Raw genomic sequence first — 15902 nt, forward strand, 5'->3', positions numbered from 1 at the left:
TTGCAATCAGTGGCTGATTTCCCCTCTTTTGCAATCAGTTTCACTACCACACCTGCTGCTTTGTATGGCCGTGCCTAAGGGCATATTGGTTGAAGTAGATTTTTCTTTTTGATCAATCAAAATTGCTTCCTAAATTGTACAAGCTTTTTCCAAAGCATATGGATTTCTAGATGTAGATGATGATATCTATACAGATGGATCTTATATATATCGTATAATTCTTCTATATATCATATAATGAAGTACCACATTGTGGATATATAGGAATCAAAATCTACCGAATCACTCATGTTATGATTGTTTACATCCTAGGTCTTCTCATTCCTTCATCTAGCTTATATTCTTCATGTAGCATTCAGACTGAATGACTCTATGTACTTACATCGATACTTCCACATATTATGGGTAACGTAGGAGACATCTCTATTTTTCTCCCTGGAAATCCTTAAAATTAACACTGCTTAGCTTTCAATTTGCCTCTGATCATCAAATGAAATGTTAATGACCTATCCTCCTCTCTATGAGAGAGGTGGTGGAGGAACTGGATCGGAAAAAAGAGGGATTCTAGTTGTAAGATATCTAATGAAATCGTCACTAGAATTGAGATCTCATTCAAAGAGAAAGATATCAAATATTTAGAGTTTCTGTTTGTATATTATATGGATGACCTAATCCGCAAGGACCATGATTGGGAATTGTTTGATCGTCTTTCTCCGAGGAAGAGGCAAAACATAATCAACTTGAATTCAGGACAGCTATCAAAATCTTCGTGAAAGACTGGATTTGTTATCTGATGTTTGGTTTTTATGAAAAAATACTAATTAAAGCAGAGGGTTTCTTCAAACAACAAGGAGTTGGGTCAACTATTCAATCAAATGATATTGAGCATGTTTCCCGTCTCTTCTCAAGAAACAAGTGGGCTATTTCTTTGCAAAATTATGCTCAATTTCATATGTGGCAATTCTACCAAGATCTCTTCTTTAGTTGGGGGAAGAATCCACATGAATCAGATTTTTTGAGGAACATATCGAGAGAGAATTGGATTTGGTTAAAAAATGAGTGGTTGGTAAACAAGGATCGATTTTTTAGCAAGGTACGAAATGTATAGTCAAATATTCAATATGATTCCACAAGATCTAGTTTTGTTCAAGTAACAAATTCTAGCCAATTGAAAGAATCTTCTAATCGATCTAGAGATCATTTCAATTCCATTAATAACGAGAATTCAGAATATCACACATTGATCAATCAAAGAGAGATTCAACAACTTGATTCTTTGGGATCCTTCCTTTCTTCAAACGAAACAAACAGAGATAGAATCAGACCGATTCCCTAAATGCCTTTCTGGATATTCCTCAATGTCCCAGATATTCACGGAACATGAGAAGCAGATGAATAATCATCTGCTTCCAGAAGAAATTGAAGAATTTTTTTGGGAATCCTATAAGATCCATTCATTCTTTTTTCTTTGACAGATGGTCAGAACTTCATTTGGGTTCGAATCCTACTGAGAGGTCCACTAGAGATCTGAAATTGTTGAAGAAAGAACAAGATGTTTCTTTTGTCCTTTCCAGGCAATCGGAAAATAAAGAAATAGTTAATATATTCAAGATAATTACGATTGACAAAATACCATCTTAAGTCATCCTATTTCATCAGATTTGGGATGTGATATGGTTTCAAAGGATGAACTAGATAGTTCTAATGAGATTTCATTCTTGAACAAAAAACCATTTTTTGATTTATTTCATCTATTCCATGATAGGAACAGGGGGGATACATGTTACACCACGATTTTGAATCCGAAGTTCAACAAATGGTAGATCTATTCACTTTATCAATAACCAAGCCGGATATGGTGTATCATAACGGATTTGCCTTTCCTCTTGATTCCTACAGATTGGATCAAAAACAATTCTTGAATGAGATATTCAACTCCAGGGATGAATTGAAAAAGAAATCTTTATTGGTTCTACCTCCTATTTTTTATGAAGAAAATGAATCTTTTTTATCGAAGGATCAGAAAAAAATGGGTCCGGGCCTCCTGCGGGAATGATTTGGAAGATACAAAACCAAAAATAGTGGCATTAGCTAGCATCAACATAATGGAGGCAATCAATCAATATAGATTGATCCGAAATCTGATTCAAATCCAATATAGCTCCTATGGGTACATAAGAAATGTACTGAGAAATGTATTGAATTGATTCTTTTTAATGAATAGATCCAATCATAACTTCAAATATGGAATTCAAAGGGATCAAATGGAAAATGATACTCTGAATTCTTGAAGTATAATGAAATATACGATCAACCAACATTTATCAAATTTGAAAAAGAGTTAGAAGAAATGGTTTGATCCTATTATTTTTATTTTTCAAACCGAGAGATCCATGAATCGGGATCCTAATGCATATAGATACAAATGGTCCAATGGGACCAACAATTTATTGGAACATTTAGAACATTTCATTTCTAAGCAGAAGAGCCATTTTCATTTTCAAGTAGTGTTCGATCGATTACGTATTAATCAATATTCGATCGATTACGTATTAATGATTAGTCTGAGGTTATCGGCAAAAAAGATTTGTCTACCTTTCTTTTTGTCCAAGTTCCTTCTCTTTTTGTCTAACTCACTTCCTTTTTTCTTTATGAGTTTCGGGAGTATCCCCATTCATAGGTCCGAGATCCACATCTATGAATTGAAAGGTCCAAATGATCAACTCTGCAATCAGTTATTAGAATCAATAGGTCTTCAAATCGTTCACTTGAAAAAATGGAAACCTTTCTTATTGGATGATCATGATACTTCCCAAAAAGCAAAATTCTTGATCAATGGAGGAACAATATCACATTTTTGTTCAATAAGATACCAAAGTAGATGATTAACTCATTCCATACTAGAAATAATCACAGGAAATCTTTTGACAACATGGATTCCTATTTCTCAATGATATCCCACGATCAAGACAATTGTCTAAATCCCATGAAACTATTTCATAGAAATTCATTCATTTCTTCTTTTTATAAAGCAAATCGACTTCGATTCTTGAATAATCCACATCGCTTATGCTTTTATTGTAACAAAGGATTCCCTTTTTATGTGGAAAAGGCCCATATCAATAATTATGATTTTACGCATGGAAAATTCCTCTATATCTTATTCATTCGCAACAAAATTTTTTCTTTGCACGACGGTAAAAAAAAAAAAAGAAAATATGTTTTTTTGGAGAGAGATACTATTTCACCAATCGAGTTATAGGTGTCTAACATATTCATACCTAATGATTTTCCATAAAATGGTGACAAAAAGTATAACTTGTACAAATCTTTCCATTTTCCAATTTGATCCAATCCATTCGTTCGTAGAGCTATTTACTCAATCACAAACATTTTTTGGACACTTACTCAATCACAATTTTGAAAGAATTTATTGTCAACCTCTTTCATATATGAATTTATCTGATTCAAAAGGGAAGAACTTGCATCTATATCTCAATTTCAATTCAAACATGGGTTTGATTCACACTCCATGTTCTGAGAAATATTTACCATCCGAAAAGAGGAAAAAAGGGGTCTTTGTCTAAAGAAATGCCTTGAGGAAGGGCGATTGTATAGAACCTTTCAAAGAGATAGTGCTTTTTCAACTCTTTCAAAAAGGAATATATTCCAAACATATATGCCATGGTTCCTTACTTCGACAGTATACAAATATCTAAATTTGATAGTTTTAGGTACTTTTTCATACCATTATTGCTGAGATAATGGTCTACTTCTTCACATCCTCCTTACAATGCATGCAGTTATTCATAAACAGAAAAATCATGGATGCACTTTCGTGTACTAGCTAAAGCGTTACGTCTGTCTAGTGGAGATCATATTCACACTGGTACTGTAGTATGTAAACTTGAAGGGGAAAGACATATCGCTTTAGGCTTTGTTGATTTACTACATGATGATTTTATTGAAAAAGATCAAAGCCACGGTATTTATTTCACGCAAGATTTCGTCTCTCTACTAGGTGTTATCCCTGTGGCTTCAGGGGGTATTCATGTTTGGCATATGCCCACTCTGACTGAGATCTTTGGAGCTGGTTCCGTACTACAGTTCGGCGGAGGAACTTTAGGACACCCTTGGGGAAACGCTCGGTGCCATAGCTAATCCAGTAGCTCTAGAAGCATGTGTACAAGCTCGTAATAAGGGACATGATCTTGCTCGTGAGGGTAATGAAATTATCCGTGAGGCTAGTAAATGGAGTCTTGAACTAGCTGCTGCTTATGAAGTATGGAAGGATGTCAAATTTGAATTCGAAGCAATGGATACTTTGTAATCCAGGAATTACTTACTATTCATTCTAATAATTATTATTGAAATTAAACTCGACCCAATCTTTTAGTAAAAGGATTGAACCGAATACAAAGATTTTATCAATTTTTGATAGATACAGACCTATCTAGATATACAAGATCTTAAATACAAAATATATGGTGAAACAACTTAAACGTTTCTATTGTTATGTTGGATCCACAATTAATCCTGTGGATCTTTAGGATTGGTGTATTTTTTTATTTTTTATATTATATATTTTAATTATCATTGTTATAATTTTATTTTTATTTTATATATTATTATATCTTGTTTATATATTATTATATCTTGCCGTTTCGGATCATGGATCGAGTTGAGTATCACAATTTCTTCCACTCATCCTATATATTTTCCTTTTCATTATGTGTTGGAATCGAAACTAATTAGTAGGCGAGATTTTACGAAAAAAGGTTCTTCATATTCATACGAGAAGACAACTTTTTCTTTTTTCGATGTGAACCTGACACAACAGGGAGGAACCCGTTATTTGCTCTTTATAAATGAAAAAAAAAACCTTTTTCAATTATTTTGAATTGGAAAAAGATTTCATCCTATTTGTGGTGAAAGTGATAAGAGTATAAAAGCAAAAGTTCCAATATACGAACTAGTACCGATGATAGTGCAAAAACTCTAAGAAAAAGAAAAAGGGATTTAGAGAGACCTCTAACTCAACTAAAGAAAACTAATTAAAATTAAATAAAAATTTTAAAAGAAAACAAATTAAAGAAAGCTCTAGCTTAAATAAGAGAAAGAAAAAATGATTTCGCGTTTACTCTAAATGAAATACAAAAAAGAGACAGAAAAAGTGATTTAGAGATAACTAAAAAATACAAATATTTGTGGGTGTAATGCGAAAATTGTTATGGATTAAATTATAAGAATTTTTTTTAATTTCAAATGAATATTTGTGAACATTGTGGATGTCATTTGAAAATGACTCATTCAAATAGAATTCAAAGTTTGGTTGATCCAGGTACTTGGGAACCTCCTGATGAAGACATGGTCTCTAGGGATCCCATAAAATTTCATTCGTGGGAGGAACCTTATAAAGATCGTATTGATTTTAATCAAAGAATGATAGTATTAATTGATACTGTTCAAACAGGCATAGGTCGACTAAATGGTATTCTTAGAGCAATCGGGGTTATGGATTTTTAGTTTATAGGGGGTAGTATGGGATTCGTAGTGGGCGAGAAAATCACACGTTTGATCGAACATGCCACCAATAAATTTATACCTCTTATTCTAGTGTGTGCTTCTGGAGGAGCATGTATGCAAGAAGGAAGTTTGAACCTTATGCAAATGGCTAAAATATCTTTTGCTTTATATTATTATCAATCAAATAATAAGCTATTCTATGTATCAATCCTTTCATCTCCTCCTACGAGTGGGGTGACAGCTAGTTTTGGTATGTTAGGAGATATCATTATTGCCAAGACAAATGCCTACATTGCTTTTGTGGGTAAAAGAGTAATTGAACAAACATTGAATAAGATAGTACCCGACGGTGCACAAGCAGCTGAATATTTATTCCATAAGGGCTTATTCGATCCAATCGTGCCACATAATCGTTTAAAAGGCATTCTGAATGAGTTATTTCAGCTCCATGCTTTCTTTCCTTTGAATCGAAAAATGAAATCAAAAATAAAATTAAGGAGAGCCATACAACCTTATCCTTAATTTAATCCTTAAGTTAATATTTAATGAATTATTAAATTTAATAAATTCAAAAATTTATTACTTGTTTTGTGGTAACCAAATAGTTATTTAGTTTATAGGAAGCAAAGTCAAAATTCCAAGAAGGGATTTGATACGAACCTAGGACGACCTGCTCCTAAACTCGTATTATATTAGCCCGGATCTTAATTAAGTTCAAGTTCTAATGGAATTGACCTCAACCCCTAACCAACCTGTGGTTAGAAACCTTGGTATAATGTAGACGCCACAATAGGGGATGGAAAACCTATTGATAAGTCAAGCTAAAACAACCAATTCTCTAACGGTGTTTTAGGTGTTCTCAAAGAACAAAGAGATAATTAATCTCACAAGTATTTTCTTAATCAAATCAAAGTTGTATTCATCTTGAAAAATAAGCCTTTAAATAGGCTACAAAGCCACGAAATAAAACCCTAGAACATAAAGAAAACCAGCCACCACACATAAAGAAACCTAGTTGGCTGAAACTATACTTCCTTTCCTAATCTAAGTTTGATTAATTAATTCCTTTATATTAAATTAGGAATTAATTAATTTACAATGGAAAGAATAAAATAAAAACCTTCCTAAAGTTATTTGTCCAGAAAATAAATAAATAAAAGCCAAAAAGTAATGGTAGTTTCCTAAAACAAAAAGTAAAAACAAATTAGGAAACTAAAAATGCTAGCCTTTTTGATCAAGTTGACTTTGATCAATCTTTGACCTCTTTGAGCTTCAAATCAGCTTCTAGATGATTTTTGGGATGCCAAATAAGCTGAATATGAAGTCCCACACGTTGCCCATGCTTGGAAAAATAAGAAAAGGCTAATACAGTAAAATACAGTAAAGCCAGCAAGCAATACAGCAAATTCGGCCAAATTGTTGAGGCTGTCCGTACAAGCCCTTTTTGATTGCATTTGAGGCTGCTTTAACTTGATTCCATGACCTCTTAGGCATATGTATTGAACCCATAAAGCATTGGAACCATTTCATGCTTCCCGGACTCCAAAAATGTACCAAAACCGTCACCCGGGTCCGTATCGGCTTCCACCACTTGGATGCTTAGAATAGGCTTTGTATCTTCAAGTATGGACAAGCTCTGTTGAGATTGATTACCCCCTATATAAATACTCCCACGTTGTCCTTAAATCTCTTAATTTGAGCTCTTGTGATTGGCCTAGTCTTCATCCGTGTCGAGTCAGCACCCCAGCGGGTTATCGGTTGAGCGGGCTCGGGCGGAATCACATCATTCCCCTCCTCTTGAAAAGGATTTGTCCTCAAATCAAGATCATCACCTGCAGCAAAAGGAGATAAATCAGCAACATTAAATGCAGCACTCATGTTATACTCACCCGGTAAATCAAGCTTGTAGGCATTCTTGTTATTCGACTCCAAAACTTGAAAAAGTCCATCCATAGGTGGCATGAGCTTTGACTTTCTTTGTTTAGGAAACCTTTCCTTTCGTAAGTGTAACCAAACTAATTTTCCTGGGTCAAACACTATTACAACAAAATCTAGAAATACATGCTCATTATGGTAAAAATTACACTTTTTTAAAGTTAGCAAACAATATTTTCCAAATTATCAAATTGCCACTAAGTAAAGCTCTCAACAATGCAGATAAAGTTCTATGCAATAAAGATATCTTTAAATAAGTATCTTTAAAATTCATGGTCAGCAATGATTTCTTATTCATAATTACTTTATTAACATCACCAAAGCTAAGATAAAAATTTATATTTTTCCTTTCTTGTCTTCCTTTTCCTTTCTCACTCACGGCCATCTCACCTTCCTCACTTTCGGCTTTTGCACCAAATTTCTCACTCTTGGTTTTATTAAAATTTTTCCACACAACCTGAGTATTAGAAGACTTACCTTGGACAGCAAGCTTACCTTTTCCCTCTTGATTGGATGGTAGTCCACTTGGAATTTCATTTGGGAAGGAATCTCCAAATTCCTTCAAAATAGAAATCATTGAACTTGGCAATTCAAGTTCTTCAAAGTTAGTTTGATCATTAAAATAATTTTCCTTATAAATCATGACCAGCAAAGGTTTCTTACACTCAATAACCTTATTAATATCCCCTAAACTCAAATAAAAGTTGCTACTTGACCTTTCTTTTCTTTCTTTTTCTTTTTCCCCTTTGGATTGGCGCAAACCTTCAGATTTCCCTTCCTTCTCCAAGCTCTCGGGTTTGCCACTTTCTTTCCCCTTTCTTTCGGTTTTTCCTTGATCTTTCCACTCAATATGAGTCTTAAAAACCTTACCTTGATCAACAACCTCATTCTTACCTCCTTGAAAGGATGGTGAAGCCGTTGGTGCCATACTTGCTTTTTCCTTGAGCTTTTCGGCTTCTCTCCTTTGTTGCATTTGTAATTGGTCTTTGTAAACCTCTTTAGGAGATAATGGTTCCAACTTGATCTTCTTCCCTTTAAACCTGAAAACAATACTATTTTATCGGCCAAAATGAGTAGTATCTTTATCAAATTGCCGTGGTCTACCTAATAGTATATGTCCAGCAATCATGGGTACAATATCACATAAAACTACATCCTCATATCTACCTATATTAAATTTTACTTTGGCTTGTTTATTCACTTTTATTTCACCACTATCATTAAGCCATTGTAATCTATAAGGTTCTGAATGTTTAATAGTTATTAAGCCTAATTTATCAACTACAATGTTACTAATTACATTTGTACAACTTTCACTATCAATAATCATACTACAAATCTTACCTTGAATTTCACATCGGGTGTGGAAGATGTTCTCTCTTTGAATTTCATCCTTATCTTTGTATGCAGCAAGTACTCTCCTAGAAAGCAAGTTTAATTCAGCATTGGATGCTTGCAAGGTTTCGGGTTCATCCTCCAAGTCCTCCTCCTCTTGCTTGGCTTCATCCTCACTTTCTTCACTTTTCGATTCTAGCTCGTCATTGCCCTTTAACACCATGATTCTTCTATTCGGGCATTGGCTAGCAATTTGTCCTCCTCCCTGGCACTTAAAACACACAACATCATGAGTTCTAAAAGGTTTAGGATCTAATTTTACCTCATTCTTTGGTGCTTGGACAGATTCGGTTCTAGTCTCCTTCCTTGGCCAGTTTGAACTTTCTTCTTTGACTTTCGGCTTTAGCTTGCTTTCATAGATGGGATTGTTCCTCCAGCCACTTGAATTGGACCTTCCACTGTTGGAAACACCTCCAAACCATGATCTTACACCCCTCCTCTTGAATTGATGCTCTAATTTAATAGCCACATGCAACATCTCTTCCAATTCCACATATTGTTGTAATTCTAGTTGATTGGCTATTTCACAATTCAAACCACCAAGAAACCTTGCCATGGTTGCTTCCCTATCTTCATTCAAGTTCAATCTCATCATAAGCATCTCCATCTCCTTGTAATAATCCTCCACGGATCCATGTCCTTGAGATAAAGATTGAAGTCTTTGATGCAGCAACCTATGATAGTGTGATAATACGAATCGCTTCCGCATGGCTCCTTTCATTTGTCGCCATGTAGTAATCAAGTCATCACCAACTCTCCTTCGGGTGTTTTGCTCATTGGTCCACCATTGGAGTGCATAATGGCCAAACTCCATTGCTGCCAATTTCACCTTCTTAGCCTCCGAATAATTATGGCGGTCAAATATCATCTCCATCTTTTCTTCCCACTCCAAATATGCTTCGGGGTCACTTTTTCCCATGAATGGTGGGATGTTGATCTTGATATTGCTAAGATTGTTATCTGTTTCTTCCCTCCTATATCTTCCATGGCCAGCTCTATCCTGGACAGCAAAAGTTTCATCCATACCTTCCTCAAAGTCTCCACCGAATGGCTCCTCATCAAATTCCTCTCTCGATCTTTCGCGACCTCCTCGTCCTCGGCCTCGTCCTCCATGGAATTCTTGCCTATTTCTTGTGTTCGGAATTCCTTGGGAAACTTCTAGCCTTCCCATCCTTTGATTCACATGCTCAACTTGAGCACTAACCCGCTGTATTGACTCCAAAACAGCTCTCATGTCCACTTGGTCTCCACTCCCGGTAGCTCGGGCATCGCCATGGAATGCTACGGATTCCTCCTCATTGATCCTCAAAGGTGGATCTCCTCTCCTCATTCTTGATTCTATCATGTTAGTATAATAATGCAATAGAAATAAAATAGGCCTTACCAATTTCACTCCCTTACGTGTTTCACTCAAATGAAGACTCGACACTCGTGTTTGCACACTTGTTTCGGCTTTTGACCCTCTTTTAAGCTCACACACTCTTGCCTTTTTCCACTCAATGAATTATCTCAAAGTTCTAATTAAAACACCCACAAAACAGCAATTAGATCACTAATATGTTTTAATTAAACTTATCAACAAAACAGTAGCAAAAAGTAGGCAATACCCAAAGAATCCAACAAATCCTAATTTTTCGGCTTTCCAGACAAGAAAACACAAAATAATGGGAAAACGTTGGAATTTTTGAAAACTGCACCAGATGGTAGTAGATTATGAGTTCAAGAATAAAATTCCAGAAAAAGAAATTCAAATACGAACAAGAATCAAAGAGAACAAAAATGTAGAAAAGTGTTGGTTGTTGTTCTTGTAATTCAAGTTTTGTATCAATTCCTTTAACTAATTTTAATCCAAAAAATTTAAACACCCAAAATCCAAATATCCAGCAGCAAAAATAATTTCCCAGAAACTCAAATATTGGATAAATAATCAAAAAACCCAGCAGCTCCAACAAATTTCCAGCAAAAAAATCAAACTCCAACAAACCGAAATATTTTTTTTTTTATTCGGCTTTACCTCTTCCTTTTTTTTTTGTTTTTTTTTTTTTTCACTCACAGAACATAAACAACTGCAGTAGCAAGAATAATTACCAAAATTGCAATTCCAATTCCAAAACAAACACCAAACCCATGACCTCCAAATAAACACAAATGTGCAGGTTTTTTTTTTTTTTTTTTTTCAAATGTTGCCGCAAACTCTTTTTTTTTTCTTTTTTTTTTTGAATATATGAATGAAAATATCTAAGACTAAAACAGCAAAGAAAAATCAACAAAAACCAAATTAACAAGAACAATGATAAAAGACAACCAACAAACTAGGAAACAAAAATACAATAAAACTAGGAAATCCTAATTCAACTAGGAATGAATTTATTTATTTATTTATTTTTTAAGATGCTGAATGTGTATAGGATGGATGCAACCTTAACCTAATGCTAAAATTGCAGAATAACACAAAAACAAATAAAGCAAATAAAGATAGATCAAACCTGAACAAAATTTAGCTCTGATACCAAATGATACGAACCTAGGACGACCTGCTCCTAAACCCGTATTATATTAGCCCGGATCTTAATTAAGTTCAAGTTCTAATGGAATTGACCTCAACCCCTAACCAACCTGTGGTTAGAAACCTTGGTATAATGTAGACGCCACAATAGGGGATGGAAAACCTATTGATAAGTCAAGCTAAAACAACCAATTCTCTAATGGTGTTTTAGGTGTTCTCAAAGAACAAAGAGATCATTAATCTCACAAGTATTTTCTTAATCAAATCAAAGTTGTATTCATCTTGAAAAATAAGCCTTTAAATAGGCTACAAAGCCACGAAATAAAACCCTAGAACATAAAGAAAACCAGCCACCACACATAAAGAAACCTAGTTGGCTGAAACTATACTTCCTTTCCTAATCTAAGTTTGATTAATTAATTCCTTTATATTAAATTAGGAATTAATTAATTTACAATGGAAAGAATAAAATAAAAACCTTCCTAAAGTTATTTGTCCAGAAAATAAATAAATAAAAGACAAAAAGTAATGGTAGTTTCCTAAAACAAAAAGTAAAAACAAATTAGGAAACTAAAAATGCTAGCCTTTTTGATCAAGTTGACTTTGATCAATCTTTGACCTCTTTGAGCTTCAAATCAGCTTCTAGATGATTTTTGGGATGCCAAATAAGCTGAATATGAAGTCCCACACGTTGCCCATGCGTGGAAAAATAAGAAAAGGCTAATACAGTAAAATACAGTAAAGTCAGCAAGCAATACAGCAAATTCGGCCAAATTGTTGAGGCTGTCCGTACAAGCCCTTTTTGATTGCATTTAAGGCTGCTTTAACTTGATTCCATGACCTCTTAGGCATATGTATTGAACCCATAAAGCATTGGAACCATTTCATGCTTCCCGGACTCCAAAAATGTACCAAAACTGTCACCCGGGTCCGTATCGGCTTCCACCACTTGGATGCTTAGAATAGGCTTTGTATCTTCAAGTATGGACAAGCTCTGTTGAGATTGATTACCCCCTATATAAATACTCCCAGGTTTTCCTTAAATCTCTTAATTTGAGCTCTTGTGATTGGCCTAGTCTTCATCCGTGTCGAGTCAGCACCCCAGCGGGTTATCGGTTGAGCGGGCTCGGGCGGAATCACATCAGGATTTTTCTTTGGTAACATATGTATGTGGATATCTATAAGATATCATATGAAAGAGATGTTCATATTTTAGTTTAGACCTAGGCAATTCGATGAATTACTACTAAAAGTTCACATCATAACAGTGCTAGTTGATGAGAATTACTTCAGACACAAAAAAATGAAAGTAAATTTTTTTTTGTTGTTCCCTAATTCCAATAAAATGTAACTAGATCTAGTATAGTATGATTTGGTGATCAGATCATATATGGATAGAACTTATAGCGGGGTCTCGAAAAATGAGTAATTTCTGCTGGGCCTTTATCCTTTTTTTAGGTTCATTAGGATTTTTATTGGTTGAAACTTCCAATTATTTTGGTAGGAATTTTATATCTTTAGTTCCCTCTTAGCAAATAATTTTATTTTCCACAAGGGATTGTGATGTCTTTCTACTGAATCCCAGGTCTTTTTATTAGTTCCTATTTATGGTGCACAATTTTGTGGAGTGTAGGCAGTGGTTATGATCTATTCGATATAAAAGAAGGAGCAGTGTGTATTTTTTGTTGGGGACTTCCTAGAAAAAATTGTCACTTCTTCCTCCGATTCGTTATGAAAGACATTCAGTCCATCAGAATAGAAGTTAAAGAGGGTATTTATGGTCGTCGTGCCCTTTATATGGAAATTAAAGGGCAGGGGTCCATTCCCTTTACTCGTACTCATGAGAATTTGACTTTACGAGAAATGGAGCAAAAAGCTGCCGAATTGGCCTATTTCTTGTGTGTACCAATTGAAGTATTTTGAAACAGGAACTAAAGAATGATAGCTTTGTTAGCAAGAGGGAAAAAATGAAAACTCAAGAATCCTCTTTTTCATGTAGCATAACTTAACTGAAGTTTCTTCAGAACGCTCATTCGAGCTAAACGCGAACGAACAAGGAACAATCATAAAACAATCATGAAAATCGTATGATTAAGTTTTTTCATTTCTCGACAAATATAATCTCTTTCCTTATTCTAAATGGTTATTCTATTATAGGTAATGACGAACTTGTTATTCTTAACTCTTGGGTTCAAGAATTCCTATATAACTTAAGCAACAAAATAAAAGTGTTTTCTATTCTTTTATTAACTGATTTATGTATAGGATTCCATTAGCCACACAATTGGGAACTAATGATTGGCTCTGTCTACAAAGATTTTGGATTTGCTCATAATGATCAAATTATATAAGGTATTGTTTCTACTTTTCCAGTCATTTTAGATACCATTTTTAAATATCTGATCTTTTGTTATTTAAATCGCGTATCTCTGTCATTTGTAGTCATTTATCATTCAATGAATGATTGAAAAATGATAAATCAATTCAATTATAATGCTTGTTACTTTGTACATAAACAATCCATTCAAAATTGTACTTATTCTTTCTGCCCATATGGGGGCTTCCTTTAATATTCCAATAAAATTATTTCAGTAAATAGCATAATCATAGATAGGGAAATATACTAGCAACTTATATGATTTTATCGTAGAAATTTTCAGGATCAATGATTGGACCATGCAAACTAGAAATACCTTTTCTTGGATAAAGGAAGAGATTACTTGATCTATTTCTGTCTTTGGGCACCCATTTTAAATGCATATCCCATTTTTGCACAACAGGTTTATGAAAAACCACGAGAAATGACAGGGCGTATTGTATGTGCCAATAGCCATTTAGCCAATAAGCCTGTGGATATGAAGGTTCCACAAGTGGTACTTCCTGATACTGTATTTAAAGCAGTCGTTCAAATTCCTTATGATCTGCAACTGAAACAAGTTCTTGCTAATGGTAAAAAAGGAGCTTTGAAAGTAGGGGCTATTCTTATTTTACCTGAGGGGTTTGAATTAGCCCCTCCTGATCGTATTTTGCCCAAGATTAAAGAAAAGATAGGCAATCTATCTTTTCAAAGCTATCATCCCACTAAAAAAAATATTCTTATGATAGGTCCTGTTCCTGGTAAGAAATATAGTGAAATCACCTTTCCTATTCTTTCTCCGGACCCTACTACTAAGAAAGATGTGCACTTCTTAAAATATCCCATTTACGTAGGCGACAACTGGGGATGAGGTCAGATTTATCCCAACGGAAGCAAGAGTAACAATAACATTTATAATGCTACAGTGTCGGGTATAGTAAGCAAAATCATACAAAAATAAAAAAGGGGTATGAAATAACCATGGTGGATGCATCGGATGGATGTCAAGTGGTTGATATTATCCCTCTAAGACCATAACTTCTTGTTTCTGAGGGAGATTCCATCAAACTTAATCAACCAATAACGAGCAATCCTAATGTGGGTGGATTTTGTCAAGGGGATGGGGAAATAGAACTTCAAGATCCATTACGTGTCTAAGGACTTTTGCTCTTCTTGGCATCTATTATTTTGGCACAAATACTTTTTGTTCTAAAAAAGAAACAGTTTGAGAAGGTTCAATTGTCTGAAGTGAATTTCTAGATCTGTAGGTCTATCCACACCAAGCTCTAAAAAGAATCCAACTTTTGTCGCCAATTATGTTACGTAATTATGGATGATCAAAAAAGTTATGAAAAGCTTCTTGTTTTTTTATATTTTTTCTACCCTAGTTCGGGAATTGGATTACTTGGACCGCACTCTTAGTATGTATACTGTAAAGAAGACTATTTGAGTTTACTCTCCTCTTCTTTATTTCTTTGTTTTTTCAATTCAAATTGAAGCGGTATGATTATGTCAATATTATCAGATTTCAATGTTATAGAATGAACCAATAGTTTTCTATTCGATTGGATACTAAAAATTAAGCGATAAATAAGCGTAGAATATTAACCAACGTATTGAAGAAATGAGAGGAACATAAGTAGTGATAGTAAACAAACAAAAAATATAGGAAACTTTACTGAGCAAATAGAACTTTTTCAATGAACTTAGAAAACTTATTAAAAAAAAAGATATAATTGTGGTTGTGTCATCCAAAAACAGGAAATAGCATGATTCCTTTGTGATTTTTGAAAGTATCGCCGGATACTATCGAGGAATAGATGTTCTGAATCAAGTAATAAAGTGAGTTTTCCAAAAACATCATAAAAAAATTGAAATGGAGTTTTTTGAAATATCGGAAAAAGTGATCCATTTTTTTTACCATTTAGACAAATAAACTATTATGATTATTCAAAACTCAATGGGCCCACCCCCTCTTTCTTTGTCTGATTCGAGGCGCCACCGTCGACTTCTTATGCTTTCATGTCATGTCTACAACTCGGGTCATCTGATTACTAAAGGGATGAACCTAATCTAGAATATGAACCATAAAAGAAAATACCGATTAACCCGATCACAAGAATACCAGTTATAGTACCTATTTGCCAAAGAGGAATCCTTCCAGTAGTATCAGCCATTTTTCCT

General features: G+C 34.3%; 1 pseudogene; it reads left to right on the forward strand.

Moving 5' to 3' along the window:
• The first annotated feature begins 14038 nt into the window (after positions 1–14038).
• On the forward strand, positions 14039–14978 carry LOC125423872 (cytochrome f-like; annotated as a pseudogene).
• Positions 14979–15902: the final 924 nt, after the last annotated feature.

This window comes from Ziziphus jujuba, chromosome 7 (genome assembly GCF_031755915.1).
Source record: "Ziziphus jujuba cultivar Dongzao chromosome 7, ASM3175591v1".
Lineage (NCBI taxonomy): Eukaryota > Viridiplantae > Streptophyta > Magnoliopsida > Rosales > Rhamnaceae > Ziziphus > Ziziphus jujuba.